At 43.9% G+C, this 16,183-nt stretch overlaps 1 protein-coding gene across 1 annotated transcript in view; it reads right to left on the reverse strand.

Annotated features, from left to right (window-relative positions):
* Window positions 1-14,935, reverse strand: part of PCYT1A (phosphate cytidylyltransferase 1A, choline) — a 48,670-nt gene extending 33,735 nt beyond the window's left edge. Inside the window, exon 1 of the mRNA XM_004577825.3 lies at window positions 14,485-14,935. The gene's annotated coding sequence lies outside the window, so the exon portion shown is untranslated. The remainder of the gene's footprint in view (window positions 1-14,484) is intronic.
* Between the last annotated feature and the right edge of the window lie 1,248 nt (window positions 14,936-16,183).

Here is a 16,183-nt window from a genome sequence, read left to right on the forward strand (position 1 = left end):
TTTCCCTGCACTCCCTCCCCATTACAGGTTAACATAGTGTATTGAGGGTATAGTAGGTTTTACAGTTTTTCGATGTAGATCTTGAGTATTCTGACATTAATTGTTGGTTTATAGATTATATCGCGTTATCTTATTGCATTGGATATAGGTTGTTACAGATTGCACTAATACTACAATATACAGGTACTATCTTTCAAGTTGTCATCTTTTCATCTCAGATTAAGGCAAACATGTGGTATTTAACCTTTTGGGATTGGTTCATTTCTCTTAGCATGATGGATTCCAGTCGGGCCCATTTGACCACAAAGAACTATATTTCTTTTTTTTAATAGCTGAGTAGTATTCCATAGAGTAGATGAACCATAGCTTTCTTATCCAGTCTTCTATTGATGGGCATTTTGGCTGCTTCCAGGTTTTTGCGATTGTAGATTGTGCTGCTATGAACATAGGCGTGCATGTTGGTTTCTTGTGTAGGAGATGTTTTGGATATATCCAAATGTCCTTTGGGACCAGGGAGGAGAGCTTTCTCTGGTCTGAGCCTGGCTCCACCTCTGGACCCCCGCCCTCCCTCGCAATGACCATCGAGATTGCTTCGAAAACCCCTCACAGCAAACAAACAATCATACAAACTAAAAAAAAACCCTAAAATAAATAGACAAACAACAGAAAGTAGAGCTTGAAATCTGACAGGAAAGAGCTGGCGTGGACTGGCTCATGCCTCGCTGGGTGGGACACAAAGATTAGTTACTCCTCACCATGGTGTTGAGGATTTTCCTGCACACCTCCCGCCCCAAAAAAATGTGTTCTGCACCTTAAATGTCGACAAATATCTTGTTAGAGTTACAAGCCAGTCTAGATTATCCTAAAATCTGCCAAGATCAGCAAAATTATACTTCAACACAACAAATGGCTAAATACTAGAATGAAATAGACACGAGACAGCTGAATGGTACCTTATAGCCATTTTAAGGTATATAACAGCTGGTCCTGAATATAAACTAAAATTGAAATGTCAATGAGCTAATCATAGGTTGTGGTTAGGACTTGCTTTTTTTTTTTTTTTTTTTAACATACTGGTTACTCAAAACCATGTCAATTCCATAATATTGCAAATTGCTGTTGATGTTATATTGGGACTCTTAATTGACTGGGATGATATTCTACCAGCTCTAACTTCGGACCAGAAATGGTCTCCCCAAGAAACTGTTCAACCCATCTGGATAATAAGTAGCTGGACTCTATGCTTGGTATATGTTTGCAAGGAAAGAATCTTGATTGAATTTGAACTGTAATACTGCATCAAGGTGGAGGAATCCACCAGGGGGGAGGGGAGGGGAGGGGGAGGGGTGGGGGGATTCCCAGAGCCTATGAAACTGTCACATAATGCGAAATAATTAATAAAAAAAAAAAAGAAGTGGAGCAGCCAGAACTCAGACTGACACCCTATGGGATCCTAGTGCCATAGGCAAGGCTTAATGTGATATGCCATAGTGCCAATCTAGTATTTTATTCTTTGTTGTGTGGTGTTATTGGCTGGTTACCTAGATTGCAGTCATCCTGTATTTAAAAGTTGGTACAATTTCTTGAAATAATCCTGTTCCTAGAACTGTCCCCCACTTAACGATTGCATAGATGTGGGTGGAATTTGCCACTAATTTATTGATAAAACTGGTCCTATCTTCATCTAGAATGCAAGTTGGCAAAGTTCTTTTTTTTTTTAAGATTTATTTATTTTTATTGGAAAGTCAGATATACAGAGAGGAGGAGAGACAAAGAAAGATCTTCCATCCGGTGATTCACTCCCCAAGTGATCTCAACGGCCAAAGCTGCACCGATCCGCAGCTGGGTACCAGGAACTTCTTTCCGGGTCTCCCACGTGGGTGCAGGGTCCCAATGCCTTGGGCCGTCCTCCACTGCTTTCCCAGGCCGCAAGCAGGGAACCTGATGGGAAGTGGAGCTGCCGGGATTAGAACCAGTGGCCATATGGGATCCTGGCATGTTCAAAGCGAGGACTAAGCCACTAGGCCACATTGCCGGGCCCGGCAAAGTTCTTTGATAAAGAGCCAGAGAGTAAATTTGCTAGGCTTTGAAGGTCATGCAGTCTCTGTTGCAGCCACCCAACTCTGCTGCTGTAGCATGAAGGTAGCATAACAGTGACTGAGCAAGAATGGTTATGTCCTGATAAAACTTATAAACTGGGTCCTGGGCCATTTTTTGCCTGGCAGCTGTACTTTGCTGACCCTAGTCTGCCGTTTCTTAACTTCAATCTGTCTTCTAAAGTCTGAATTACCCTTGTCTTCCCTCAAGCTTCAAAGGACTTTAACTTCAGGGATTGGGTCACTGCTCTGTTTATCTATGGAAAGGCCAAAATATATAGCAGATGACAGGATTCGTGTATTACATGTACCCCTTGGAAGATGGAGCTGATAAAAGTAGCACCTTAGGAAGAACCACCATGGTAGAGGCAGGCAGAGATCTCTGATACAAAGTATGCTTGCTCACTCAGCTTTGGAAGCCAGCATTGGTAGGCCAGCAGAAAGATGTTGAGCATAGACAGGGTTTTACTAGGGGAGATGAAATGCAAATCCTGGGATGCAGGAAGCAGGAACAGAATTCAAAGCTGAAACTCACACCTCCTGCTCTGGCAGAATTCTCTGGCAAATTCAAGTCTGAATTTGAAATTTGGAACACTGTATGTGATTGCAGCTTGCTACTACCCACAGTACTAGCTAGTCTAGGAAGCATGGCCCATTTCCTGGTTTCCCCTAGGATGCTTCCTAGGTCTACCAGCACTAAGGAAGTAGAAGAGAGGAGACTGGGAAGGAGTTCTTAAAACTGTCCTTACAGGAGAAAGAAACCTTTCATCTTCAGGTCCTTGGTGCATGCTTGGCAGCACCCAGATTTTGTTTCTGAATATTCATATTGGTAAAATGCTTGACCTGGTCGACTCTTGTTTCTCCCCATGGTCACCCCACCTCCTCCACCAGCACATTTCCCGCTCCCATAGCAGCTGATGCATCCAAGCAGGCATCTATTAGAACATTGAGGAACAAGGCGAGCAGTATGTCCTGGGAGGTGATTCAGCAGAAATAGAGCCAGATCTTATGAATCTGATTAAAAATCCTAGGCACAGATACCACATTCTGTATTTTGAGAGCACTTTGGAGACAATGACTAATATGCTGTGTAGGCTGCATGGATGTTTATGTTCACATTTAGAGCTTATGCTTGAATGGAGGACTGAGGTGACTAAGATATGGTGACTCTTTTGCAGTGGCCTGAATAGGCAGCGGTGTTGGAAAGTTCAGGCCTTGCAAATGCTGTATTCTGGCTGTCAGATTCCATGTCTCATTTGTTACAGCTCTTTTGATTTAAAAAAAAACAAAAACACTTTTCTAGAGAACAAATTACTAAGAGAAAAGGAAATTTTGGCCCATCCCAGTAAGGCTCATAAGGGAGGTTCTGTATTCTCTGTCCAACTACTTTTCATTCTGACTCACCCCTACTTAGTGTGGGTGCTGTGGCTTGAAGCCATTATCCACATTAGGCATTAGGTAATTTGCTGCCATATTTTGACCTCCTACTGTTATTGACTCTGGGGAGGTGCTATCGTTTTCCAGCTCCACTGGACAAACGTGTGTTCCAGCAGCCCCTGAATGTGTGTGTGTGTGTGTGTGTGGGTGTGTGTGTATGTGTGTTTTCTCCTCTGACTTGAGTGTAGATATTTAAAGAGACCTACTTTACCAGGGCCTGCACCTTTACTGGAATGCTGCTGGTTGACTTTAAAGGAACAGTTATAAATGAAGAGTCTCAGAGGTTGCTGGAGCCATACAAATGGTTACAGAGCAATTATCAATGGTAAAGACGATATGGTTTCGGTATAAATTAAAAAGCTGTCATAAGGGCTGGCATTGTGGTGGCTAAACCTCCACCTGTGACCTTGATATTCCAAATGGGTACTGGTTTGAGTGCTGAATGCTCCGCTTCTGAACCAACTGTCAGCTGATACTCCTGGGAAAACAGTAGAAGATGACGCAAGTGCTCGGGCCCTCGACACCCACATGGGAGATCCAAATGAAGTTCTTGGCTTCAGCCTGTCCCAGCCCTACCCATTGTGGACATTGGGAAGTGAACCAGCAGATGAAAGATTCTCTATCTCTTCTTCTGTAACTCTACCTTTCAAGTAAATATACAATAATTTAAAAAAAAAAAAGAAAATTTTAAAAAATTAAATAAACATAAAATTTTTTTAAAAAGTAAAAAAAAAAAAAAAAACTTTCCAGGTTTATCCAGTACTGAAGGGTTCCCCAGGATGTGGAAATATTTATTTTTTAATAATAAAAATTATTCTTTGATTATTTTTACATAGTTGAATAGAAAATAAATTTCTTTAAAACACAGCCATCAGGGCCCAGTGCCATGGCCTAGCGGCTAAGGTCCTCGCCTTGAATGAACCGGGATCCCATATGGGCGCCGGTTCTAATTCCGGCAGCTCCACTTCCCATCCAGCTCCCTGCTTGTGGCCCAGGAAAGCAGTTGAGGACGGCCCAAAGATTTGGGACTCTGCACCCGCATGGGAGACCCGGAAGAGGCTCCAGGTTTCCGGCTTTGGATCGGCACAGCACTGGCCATTGTGGTCACTTGGGGAGTGAATCATCGGACAGAAGATCTTCCTCTCTGTCTCTCCTCTTTGTATATCTGACTTTGTAATAAAAATGAATGAATCTTTAAAAAAAAAAACAAAGCCATCATCACATGATGTATTTATGGTTCTTAGTATGCCTTCCTCTTCCCAAATACATTTTCTCTGTGTGTTTTCAGTAGGGCAAGTTATCTACTGGAACATTAAGGAAACTAGAGGTCAACTTTTTTCTATTACTTTAAGCATTAGTGATTATATTATTCTATGTGATTTGGTGGTACTTAAGCTGGTAGATGTGAGGGAATATGGTAAGGTATAAGAGCAACAGTGAAAAAAGAAAAAAAATTTAAAAATTAATTTTAAAAACCTATAGAGCTAAGATTTAAACATTAGCATGAAGTTCTATAGGAGAGGGATGAGCATTAATAGCTTATAATTTCTAACTTATTTTTGGATTGTTATTATGAAATATCTTTGACCAAGGTGTTTTCCATATGCTGGGAAGTGGATAAGGTATGAAGTGTTTTACAGTAAAATCCAAAAAGTATTCGGTATATTTGTTCTAAATCTAAAGGATTTTTTTGGGAGATAGAGGGACAACACGTAAACAGATAAGGAACGATGTGAACAGAGCAATGTGAGCCTATTAAAAGACTCAACATGATGGGAGCTTCATTGTGAGCACTCTGAAAGACTTATAAATAATTACTTAGTCCCTTTCATTAAAACAAAACAGAATGCTTGTGATGTGTTTGAAAATTTCACAGCAGTTTGGAATACATACTGCATTTATTCAACTAATCACTGAGCGCTTGTCGTGTACCAGGGCTTGTTGCTAGGTACTGTGTGTAAGTTAATGGTTTTTATAGTACCAAGTAGTAAAATCCACATCTCAGCTAATGTAAGGCAAAGGAGAAAGTATTAGTTGGCATCATGAAACAGTTCCAGCTCTGGCTTCTCCTCAGCTTTGTCTGTGCTATTTCCAAAAGGGCTCCCCTCCTGGTTCCTGGTGAGTCACTGGATAGATGGTCACAGAATGGTTCCCAGAAGAACCACATCTCCACATTCAAAAGTGCATAGAAGCCATAATATTTGCCCTGAGCAATTCTGGCTTCACTTGGATCACATATGAACTGTCTCATCATCAGTACCCCATCCACAGTCTGGCCAGTGGAGAGTGATGGATGGCCTGATTGGTTTGGCTTTGACCTGTGTGATGTGATGGCGAGATGGTGAGATCTGGTGGCTGAGAGGGAGACAACACAAAGGAGAGTCTCCAGGTGAAAATGGGCTCTTCTCAGAACAGGAGAATTGAAGAGTGGAAAGGTAAAATACCAAGTGTGAAGCAGGTGAGAAAGTTTTTATGGTCTATTTTCTCAATTGAGCATTACCATGACTTTGAAAGTCAGTACGTTTTCCCTAACCACATGAAGAAACCCCTAACATCAAGAGTCTAACTTTAACCTATGGAGACCTCAGATTAAATCCTTGTACCTTGGGCCCAGCGGCTAAAGTCCTCGCCTTGCATGTGCCAGGATCCCATATGGGCGCCGGTTCTAATCCCGGCTGCTCCACTTCCCATCCAGCTCCCTGCTTGTGGCCTGGGAAAGCAGTCGAGAACAGCCCAAAGCCTTGGGACCCTGCACCCATGTGGGAGACCCAGAGGAAGCTCCTGGCTCCTGGCTTCGGCCAGCTTAGTTCTGGCCGTTGTGGCCACTTGGGTAGTGAATCATCAGATGGAAGATCTTCCTTTCTGTCTCTCTTCCTCTGTAAATCTGACTTTCCAATAAAAATAAATAAATATTTTTTAAAAAGAAGCACTTGATCAATTCTCTTGTTTATTTGTCATAAAATATTTTATCTAGAACAAACAGATTGAGAGAGAACATATTTACTGTGGTTCAGGAATAGTTTCAGAAATCTCTTTTGACTGGTGAAACATTTACCCACTTCCATGCTGTTTTCCATAATACTGTCTTCCTTAATACTGTTACACTAATTTACATTCCCACCAGCAGTGTATGAGAATTGACCTTTCTTTAAATTTTCACCAGTGTTTGTTATTTGTCTTTTTGCTCGCCATTGCACAGGGCAATTCGATAACCTTGTTCTGATTTGTATTTCCCCAATAGCTAGTGATGCTGAGCATATTTTCATATACTTATATGAATCATTTTTCTGTTCTTCTAAGTAATATATTTAGGTCACTCATCCAGTTTTAATTGGATGGTGATGATGATAATTATTTTGCTGTTGAATTTTAGTTCCTTAGATATCCTGCAGGTTAACACCTTGAAGGATAAGTAGTGTACAAGTATTTACCTACAACTTGTAGGTTGTCTGTTCACTCTGTTGATTATTGCTTTTGCTGTGAGGAGCTTTTTAGTTTGGTGTATTGTTATGGGGTGCAGCCAGTGACAGCCAGCACCCATTGACAGCGGGCAAATGAAGTGTGGCTGTGTTCTCTACCCTCTGTCCTGAAGGTGGGTCCTAACAGCAATGGAATGTTAATTCCATCCTCAACCACTTCCTCCACATCCTAAATCAGCCAGGTTATTGGAAGTCCAATTAGTCTAGGTGTTTTTAGCTACAAACCCAGTTCCTGTTCCTGCCCATCCCAACGAGCACTGATCAACTCCTTAGCCCACAACACTTAGGTATTCGCTCCTACCCACCTGTGACTCACCTATCAACTGAAAGGGGATGGCACTGCATTGTTGTAACCACTCCCCTCACAAGCCCCTTTAAAAGGCCTGTGAAGCAGGGGCTCGCTCTCTTTCTGGCCAGGTGCTTCTATTAGTCTGGCACCTCGACCCTTGACTGACCCAGGACAGGTGATTCCCTGAACATGGTCCCTGTGTACTGCTTAGATGAGGCAATGATTATAATATTGTTGTTTCTGGTCTGTGTACTATTAGGAGTTCCAGGAGGGGTGAGGCCTAGCAGTAGCAGAATGTGGGCAGAGAAACCAGGGAAAGGTGAATGTCTGCAGCTTTGTAAGTGTGACCAGGTTCTTTGTAAGTGTGTCCCGGTTATTCGTTGCATGTCTCTTAGGATAACTTACATTGCTGGGGAAGCTGGGACATAAGTCTTCAGCTTAATGGATGGACTTAAGGATAATGACCATTTGTTCCTTTTGGGATGATGATTGGTTGGATTATGATTGGGTGGATTGCTGTATGGACTTGTGATTTGCTATTGTGCTCTGTTGTCACCAAGCTTGACTAATAAAGACTCCTTAATAAACCTTAGACATGTCTGATGTGATCTCACTCGCACACTGCAACAGTATTCCATTTTATTAGTTTTTTATTTTGTTCCTTGTGGTTTTAGCATCATTTGGAGAAATTCTTTTCCAATGTCCACATGGTCATTTCCTTGCATTTTCTTCTAGTAGTTTCATAGCTCTGAGTTTTACCTTTTAAGTCTTTGGTCCATTTTGAGTTGAGTTTTATATGTAGCAAAAGACAAAGAATTTGTGGTTTCTACTATGTATGAATATCCAGGTTTCTTTCTAATGATAAAGAGGCCAGTCTGAAGCCCTCCCCCTTGGCAATGGCTGGAGACAGAATTGGGAATATCCAGGTTTCTTAGCACCATTGCTGACTTTGTTGGAAACCAGTTGCATGTCAATGTGTGGATTTATTTCTTAGTATTCTATTCCATTGATTTATGTGTCCCTGCCACAGGAGGGAGCTGGATGGGAAGCGGGACCACCGGGATACAAACCAGCATCCATATGGGATCCCGGCATGTTCAAGCTGAGGACTTTAACTGCTACACTATCACACCAGGCCCAACCATTACAATTTTAAGAACTGCTGTGAGACCTATTGACAGTAATATTATTTACTATTTTAATTTTAAAAAAAAACATACAGTGCCATATCATGTGCCTAGAACCTTTACTATTTCAATATACTTGCCTTCCTTTCTAATTCTATGTATTTTAGTTTGCACATAGGAAAACATTATTCCAAAACACACTCCCCAAGGTTTCACTGGTCTGCAAAAGCATCCATGATGAAAGGAGACAAAAGGAGATTTAGACTCCTATGCTAGGACTGAACAGTTAACACAATCATGTCTTAGGTAATTCTCTGCACATAAAAAGCCACCTCTGCTTTCTGCTAAGACTCATACACTCATTTTGTTCTCCACCATACAGCAAAGACTACATGTCACTATATTTAGCAGCCCTCCCTTCAAAACTTGGAAACAAATAATTGTGAGTGTGCTCTATAAGCCCAGCAGAGCCAGGGGTTCCTGTAGTCCACTGGCAGTCATCCTAATCCAAACACAGAAAGCCTCAAACGAATACAGCTTTCAACTTGTGGTTACAAGAGTTACCACAAGAACAGGAAAAGGAAACAAACAAAAAATAAATAAGGAAAATAAAGCAAGCTTGCTATATATCTACCTACTAATCTGGTTCGCAAAAAGAAACATATAATTTGATTATCTCTGTTAATAAGACGATGTATGCAAACAAACCTAGCACAGTCCTAAAAAAAATCCTGCACTTTCTTTTTTCCTTTTGGAATGCAGTTCTGGCATATTCCACAAAATTACTAGTGCATAAAAAAGTGCATTCCATGAATTCATGGTCTGAACTGCAGAGGGAGTTAGGATTTAAATTTTGCCACAAAACATCCATAAAGCAATTAACAAAGCAAATCCCATCGGAAACCCATGTCCAGGCAGCTAACTATTTGATAGGAAACTAAGAAACGAGCATTAGAGGCAGAAAGGTTTAATGTAAGAAGGAGGTCAAAGAGCTCAGAAAGCAGGAGGTGCCAGAAGTCACAGAGAAGATAAGCAGCGCCTACAGTTACCATACATTGTCTCTCTTCTAAGAAATTCAGGTTTTAAAAACATAACTGATGTGTGATAACATAACCTGTGCAGAAGCAGTTTCAACCCAGAACAAGCAAAAAAAGAAAAAAAGAAACAATTCTCACCATTCAGCAACATTTGACAAGTACATTGACCTAGTATTTCTCTAACTGGGAAAAAAATCCAAAATAAAGATGACGACTTCTAGAGAAACATGTTCATTCCAATCTAACAAACCTTGAAAGTTTGTTTTTGATCCAGAACAGGGAATTATTCCTCTGAGCAGAAAAGTCACAAGATTTGGTTTCAGATCAGAGCCATACAAATTCTTGGAAAGAAAAGCATGTCTGTGAATGTTACTATTATTAATAGAACTTTGTGATTAATAACAACAGAAGATTCTTATGTGCCGAGGTCCGTGCAGTAGGTGTGGATGGAACGAAGGTGTGAAGAGAACAGCTCCCCTGTTTGGCAGGGCCGGGGGGAGCTTCCAGCTGTTTGGCAGGGCCCGGCGGATTTCTCTCTGACCACCTTGAAGCAGTCTCTCCACCTTTTGCATGGAAACTCAAGCACCCCACTAAGAATTCTGTCATCTATTGAGGCATCGTTTGCCCCTGTGGGATGGCTTTTGCCACCAATGTGAGCTTGAGAGTTAATGTCACTGATAATGTCTTGGTGAGTGGGCCTTTGACAATTTACACACGGGAGTACAATTAGGCCCATGCCATTTTTGGATACCTTATTGGGTACTTAATCATTGCCTCAGAATTTGGTCCAGACATGCAACACTCCTTCTGGGAGGGGGCTTGAAAATATCCTAAATATTAATGCGAGTGATGGGAGTGAGAGTTGAAATTGCTGTGGCAACAAATATAGTTATTGTTATTTTATAGGTTAGCTTGTTTTTGCAATTTTTTGGAGCATAGAAAATGTTGCTGTTTTAGCTGCTTTTATAATTTTTAGCTAGAGGAATTAAGGATGCTTTTATTAAAGAAATGTGCTTTTGATTATTGTTTTATTGTTTATGGGGTTGTAGAGTCTGTAGTTGTAGGGGGATTTTATATTTGTAATTTTTGTTTTTAGAATTATATTTTTTTTCCCTGTAAACTATTTTCCCATTGAATAATGGGCAAGTTGTAGAAATAGAAATGTGGTAGGAATGTACTACTGATTAGCAGGTAATCGCATGTGCCTTGGCCTTGGAGTCCTGGCTGTCGCTCCACGGCTACTGATGAAGAATGAATAATGGCTTGCTTTGAAGAATATGAATACAGTGTTTTAAAGAATTATCTCTGGGGACACCTGCTTAGCCCTGAAGTGCAGACGGAATGACCAAATGTCTGTACATGCCCCCTTAGTCTTGAAGTAAAAAAATAGAATAATTAGTTGCTTGTGCAGAAGCTTGTGAGGTTTTAAGTAAATAAGAAGGACAGCCTTTTCTTGGGTTGTTGTGAGAACGCACCAAGTGTCAGTGTCTGTGTCTTTCTTTATCGCCGACTCCACGCACCCTTCCCGAGCTCCGAACTCTCAGCTGGAGCTAGACTCTGGCACTTATGCTTGCTTTTTCTGTGAGCATTTTATAAACCAATCCTCTGCAATGCTTACAGTATGTCTAGGAGTGACTGTCACATCTCTGGGGAATCAGCTCTAACACAGAGGTCAGGCAGCTCTCTAAGGGAATCAGGATGGGATCCAATCATTTAGAAACTCCATGAGAGACTATGCATATGTACATATATTATAATAAATATGATATATATATGTATTTCAGACTGTTAAAGGGTTAGCTAACCTGAAGAAGTTACCTGTGTCATAGTTAGAAAATCTGAACAAGAGAAAGCAGTAACAAGCACCATAATCATAGAGCGAGTCAATGCAAACATCAGATAAAAGAACCTGGAACTCGCGGATTCCTCTCCTTGAGGGATCATGTATCCAAAGAGGAGACAACCCAGAAAAATAAAACCCCACCTGTTTGTAGAAGGATAAATCATAGGCTGTGGAGAAAATAAAGCTAATTCTTTATCCATCAGGCAATCACACCTGCTTTCCAAGGGAATCTGCAAAGCAGATTAGGTCAGGAAGAATAATTTCCTTCTGCAAACACAGAAGACCCCAGAGGGAGTGCTGCGGTCCCCAAGCAGAAGTGTCTTCCCTTCTAAAATAACCTTCAGGTGCATATTCTATTCTCGATGTCCTTGAGTAGTTCCTTTCAGTTACATAGAACATAAATCAAGTAAACATTTAATGTTCTAAAGAAATGTGTAACTAACCATTTAAAGCCAAACAAAGACTATTCCTCAAAGCCAAACAAAGACTATTTCTCACCATTCCCAACTCATTCCACTTACCAACCTTTCCAGGAAAGGGTGCTGTGGTGCAGTGGGTTAAACTGCCACCTGGAACACTTGTATGGCATGTTGAAGTAGCTGTTTGGGTCCCAGCTATTCCACACTTCTGATTCAGGTTCATGCCTAACAGACCTACCTGCCAAGCAGTGGATGAGGGCCCACATACTTGGGCCCCTACTACCCACATGGGAGACCCAGAAAGTTCCTTGACAATGACTTGGTCTGCCCCAGCCCCTCCTGTTGTGGGTTTTTGGGCAGTGAGCCAGTGGACAAAAGACCTCTCTCTCTTTCAATAAAATAAATATTTTTTTAAAAAGAACTTTCTGAACTCTCTTCCCAAACTACAAAATATATGCATGTGGACGTGGCACAGTAGCCTAGCTGCTAAAGTCCTCGCCTTGTACATGCTGGAATCCCATATGGGCACTGGTTCTAATCCTGGCAGCCCTGCTTCCCATCCAGCTCCCTGCCTGTGGCCTGGGAAAGAATGGCCCAAGGCCTTGGGACCCTGCACCAACATGGGAGGCCCAGAGGAGATCTGAGGTCCTGGCTTTAGATCGGCTCAGCTCTGGCCATTGCAGCTGTTTGGGGGGGTGGATCAGCAGACGAAAAATCTTCCTCTCTGTCTCGTCTCCTCTCTGTGTATCTGATTTTCCAATAAAAATAATTAAAGCTTTAAATGTATATACGTATATGTATGTACAGAAAGGATGTGTATAAATTAGATGAAGACAGTGTTTAATAATTTTAAATCATCCCAAGCTTCTCCTATTACACCATTTTAAACATTGTTTATTTCTTTGAAAGACAGTTACAGAGAGAGACTGTAACTGCTGGTTCACTCCTCAAATGACTGCAACAGCAGGAACTGGGTCAGGCAGGAGCCAGTTTCTTCCGGGTCTCCCACATGGTGCAGGGCCCAAACACTTGCATCCTCTCCTTCTGCCTCCTCAAGCACATTAGCAGGAAACTGGACCGATTGAAAATGGCAACCGGACTCAAACCAGCACCCATATGGGAGGCTGGCATTCCAGGCAGGAGCCTTACCCACTACACCACAATGGTGACACCTATCAAGTCTTTCTTAAAAAGCATTGAGTGGCACAATTGGTAGCACTTTTTTAAAGGGGCTGAAAGGGAGGAGGGAGTAGTAACACTCATTTAGTTAATTTCACCTGCATCTTTACTCCCCTCAGGAAAGGGAATAAACAGGAAATAAAGCCAGCAGCTAGAACTACACTTGAATGAACTAGTGTGGTCTGTCTTGGCCTCCAGTGTACAAATCAAAAGTCGAGGAGTTATACCTTATCCTCTCCCCCAGATGTCAGTCTAGTTACCACTGTCCCCATTCCAAGTACCATCCTCTTGTCACCTTTCTTCCCCACAGTGGCCATCTACCGAACCAAACCGTTCTTAATTTCTGTTTTACTACCAATTCTCTGTACTTGAAGATCCCTACAGGTCAAAACTGAACAGGATCTGAAGGTTTTCTCTCTCTACCTCCATTTTATTCTTGGCAGGACCTTTTTGGCTTCTATCTTCAGTTCCTTTCCCAAGCCTTGTTCCTAACCCTTGTGCCTTCCCCCTTTCTTCATGTATATTCCTAGCCGTTTCTCCAGAATCCTTTGCTGTCTCCATAAATACCGCTGTCTCGACTTTAATGTAACTTGTACTTCTCCCAGCTGAGCTCTGGTCTCAACTAGCCAGCTTGACTACAATCAGGCAGCCTTCTCCAGTTAATATCATCTGACAGTGACTCCCCCCTTCCCCAGCCACAGATCCCGAACCCCCAATTCCATCTCCATATCTTCGAAAAAATCACCTCATCAAGGAATCATTATATTCTGGATCGGAGAGGAAAATGCAGAAGTAAAGCTCCAAAGCTTTTCAAATGTCTTTGCCTTTTATGTCGCACCCTTCCAGATGTACAACACGTTTTACATCACAATCTCAAAACATACTTACCCTTGACCCTGCCAGCACACTGACAACGTCTGCTCTCTTCCATTTTGGAAACGTCAGTAGCCACTGATTTCACAATCCAGTAACAGGATGGTCGGAACCCACGCGTGGGGAAGACAGTCGTCCAACCCACACTTCCCATTCCCTGAAGAAACACCTGTTAACACTGGCGGAAAACTACGTTTCTCAGCCTCAAGTTGTGTCAACACAACTCAACTCGAGTCTGGGACCAGTTCTTTCCGCTAAGGACTCTACCCGCCCAGTCGCAGCCAGTCACACACCCCCGTGACCAACACGACCCCACGGCACCATTCCCAGGGAAAGGCTCCACGCTGTGCTCAGGGTCAGTTCCCCGCTCCTTGATTAAAGTCCCCGGAGGTCAGAGTCCCCGTCACAGCCACAGGTCTCCACCGGAGCACTGCTCCGTGGCCCCAGTAACCTGAGCAGTCGCTGCCGCCCACGTCCTCGGCTTCCACCGCGCCTGGTCGCAGCCACACCTCGGGTCACCGTCCCCTCGCTGTCACTGCCCCTCGGTCACACAAGCCTGGCTAGTCCCTGCTGCCCAGTGCCCCTCCCGGCTGTCACGGACCCACTGCTTCCTTGCAGCTCCAGCCCCAGCAGTTTTCCGAGACACAGCCGCCAAGTTTGGGCAGGATTTTTTTTTTTTTTTTTTAAGCGGTGGGGGTTTCTCACCAGCAGCAGCTCACACTCCCCGGCCGCCCTCGTCCCGTCGCTTTTCTGCCGGGCGCCGCGTCACCCGCCGAGGGAAGTTGAAGAGGTTGCGGGGAGACGCCCGGGAAAGACAGCTGACTGAGCAGCAGGCCGGAAGTCCCGCCTAGCTGCCCGCCCACTTGTCAATCCGACCACGAGTTCTTCCTGAAAACCCCGACCCCCCGACACAGTAGTTCCGCCGCGCCGGAGGCCCGGGGGAGCCGAGGACGCTGGAGCAGGGACACCGAGGAGACGCGGGACGCGGCGGCTCCGGGTGCGTCGTCTCCGCCCGGAGTCCGAGGGTCACGGCGGGCAACGGTCTCACGCGTGCTCGCTTGCAGTCCCGCCAGGAAGCGTTAGCTGGCGACCCCGCTTCCGCCCAGCTCCGGGCTGGGCCCCGCGCAGGCGGACCTGCCCGTGGCTGTCCTTGCCGCCCGCATCCGCAGCGCCCAGCGCTCCCCGGCGTCCACTGTGCGGACCGGCCCGTCCTCCCCCACCCCCGGGAGCCTTCCCCCGGCGACGCCCCCCTCTCCTTCGTGATGTAAGAATTTACGTCCACCTGCCGGGGTAAGGGAGGGAAACCTGCGGCCGGCCCAGACCCTCCCCACGCCCGCCGTTACCCCTCACCCCGCTGGACTCACCTCCCACCCCCACCCGCAGTGATTCCCAGGAATTCACGGAGCGGCTTGTATGGCGAGAAGAAACGTTTTCTAGAATGAACCTTTGGAGAGTTTTTTTTTTTTTTTTTTGATTCATCATTTGAAAGGCAGGGACAACAGAGATACGGAGACTCTGAGGTTTTGTTTTGTTTTTCAGTTTATTATTTGAAAGGCAGAGATATAGAGAAAGGGAGAGAGAAACAGATCTTGCATCTGCTGGCTTCCAAACTCCATGGCCAGGTGAAGCCAGGAGTTTAATCCTGGTCTCCTGTGTCCGAGTGCTTAGGCCATCCACTGATTGGATCTTCTTCCATTTCCCTGGGTCTGAAAATGAGCCATGACCCCCCCCACCAAGGAGAGGGGGAGAGTGGAGGCAAGGGGTCAGGAATGCAGCACAGCAAAGATGGTATTCCCTTACTCACTTTCTGATATATGCTTCACTTAAACTGGCTGAGAAGAAAGGGTGTTTGTAAATTGTTATATCTGTTGAAGAGCCCCCATTTCTAACCCCTTCTTTTTCAAGTTTCAAATATGCCTTTCAACATGGCAGATAATATGCCTAAGGCCAGCTAAAGTATAGAACACCTTTACAGCACAACATCATTGCAAATGTAAGTTGGAGTTTGGATAGGAACGATATAAGACTCTCAAGATTGTTGGAATTAACTGTGGTATAGCAGGTAGAGCTGCCGCCGGCGACACCAGGTTCAAGCCTCAGCTGCTCCACTTCCCAACCAGCACCCTGCTAAATGCCCCCTGCAGGAAAGCAGTGGAGAATGGCTCAAGTCCTTGGGCCACCTGCACCTGCGTGGGAGACCCAGAAGAAACTCCTGGCTCCTGGCTTCAGATTGTCCCAGCTCCAACTGTTGCAGCCACTGGGAGAGTGAACCAGCGAATGGAAGATCTTTCTCTCTGTCCTTCTCTCTATAAATCAAGTCATCCCTTTTTATAATACAAGAAATCAAACAAGTAGTCCTTTGGAAAGAAAATGGCAAAAATAAAAGAATAAACCTAATGGAACA

Source organism: Ochotona princeps, chromosome 3 (assembly GCF_030435755.1).
Source record: "Ochotona princeps isolate mOchPri1 chromosome 3, mOchPri1.hap1, whole genome shotgun sequence".
NCBI classification, from domain to species: Eukaryota; Metazoa; Chordata; class Mammalia; order Lagomorpha; family Ochotonidae; genus Ochotona; species Ochotona princeps.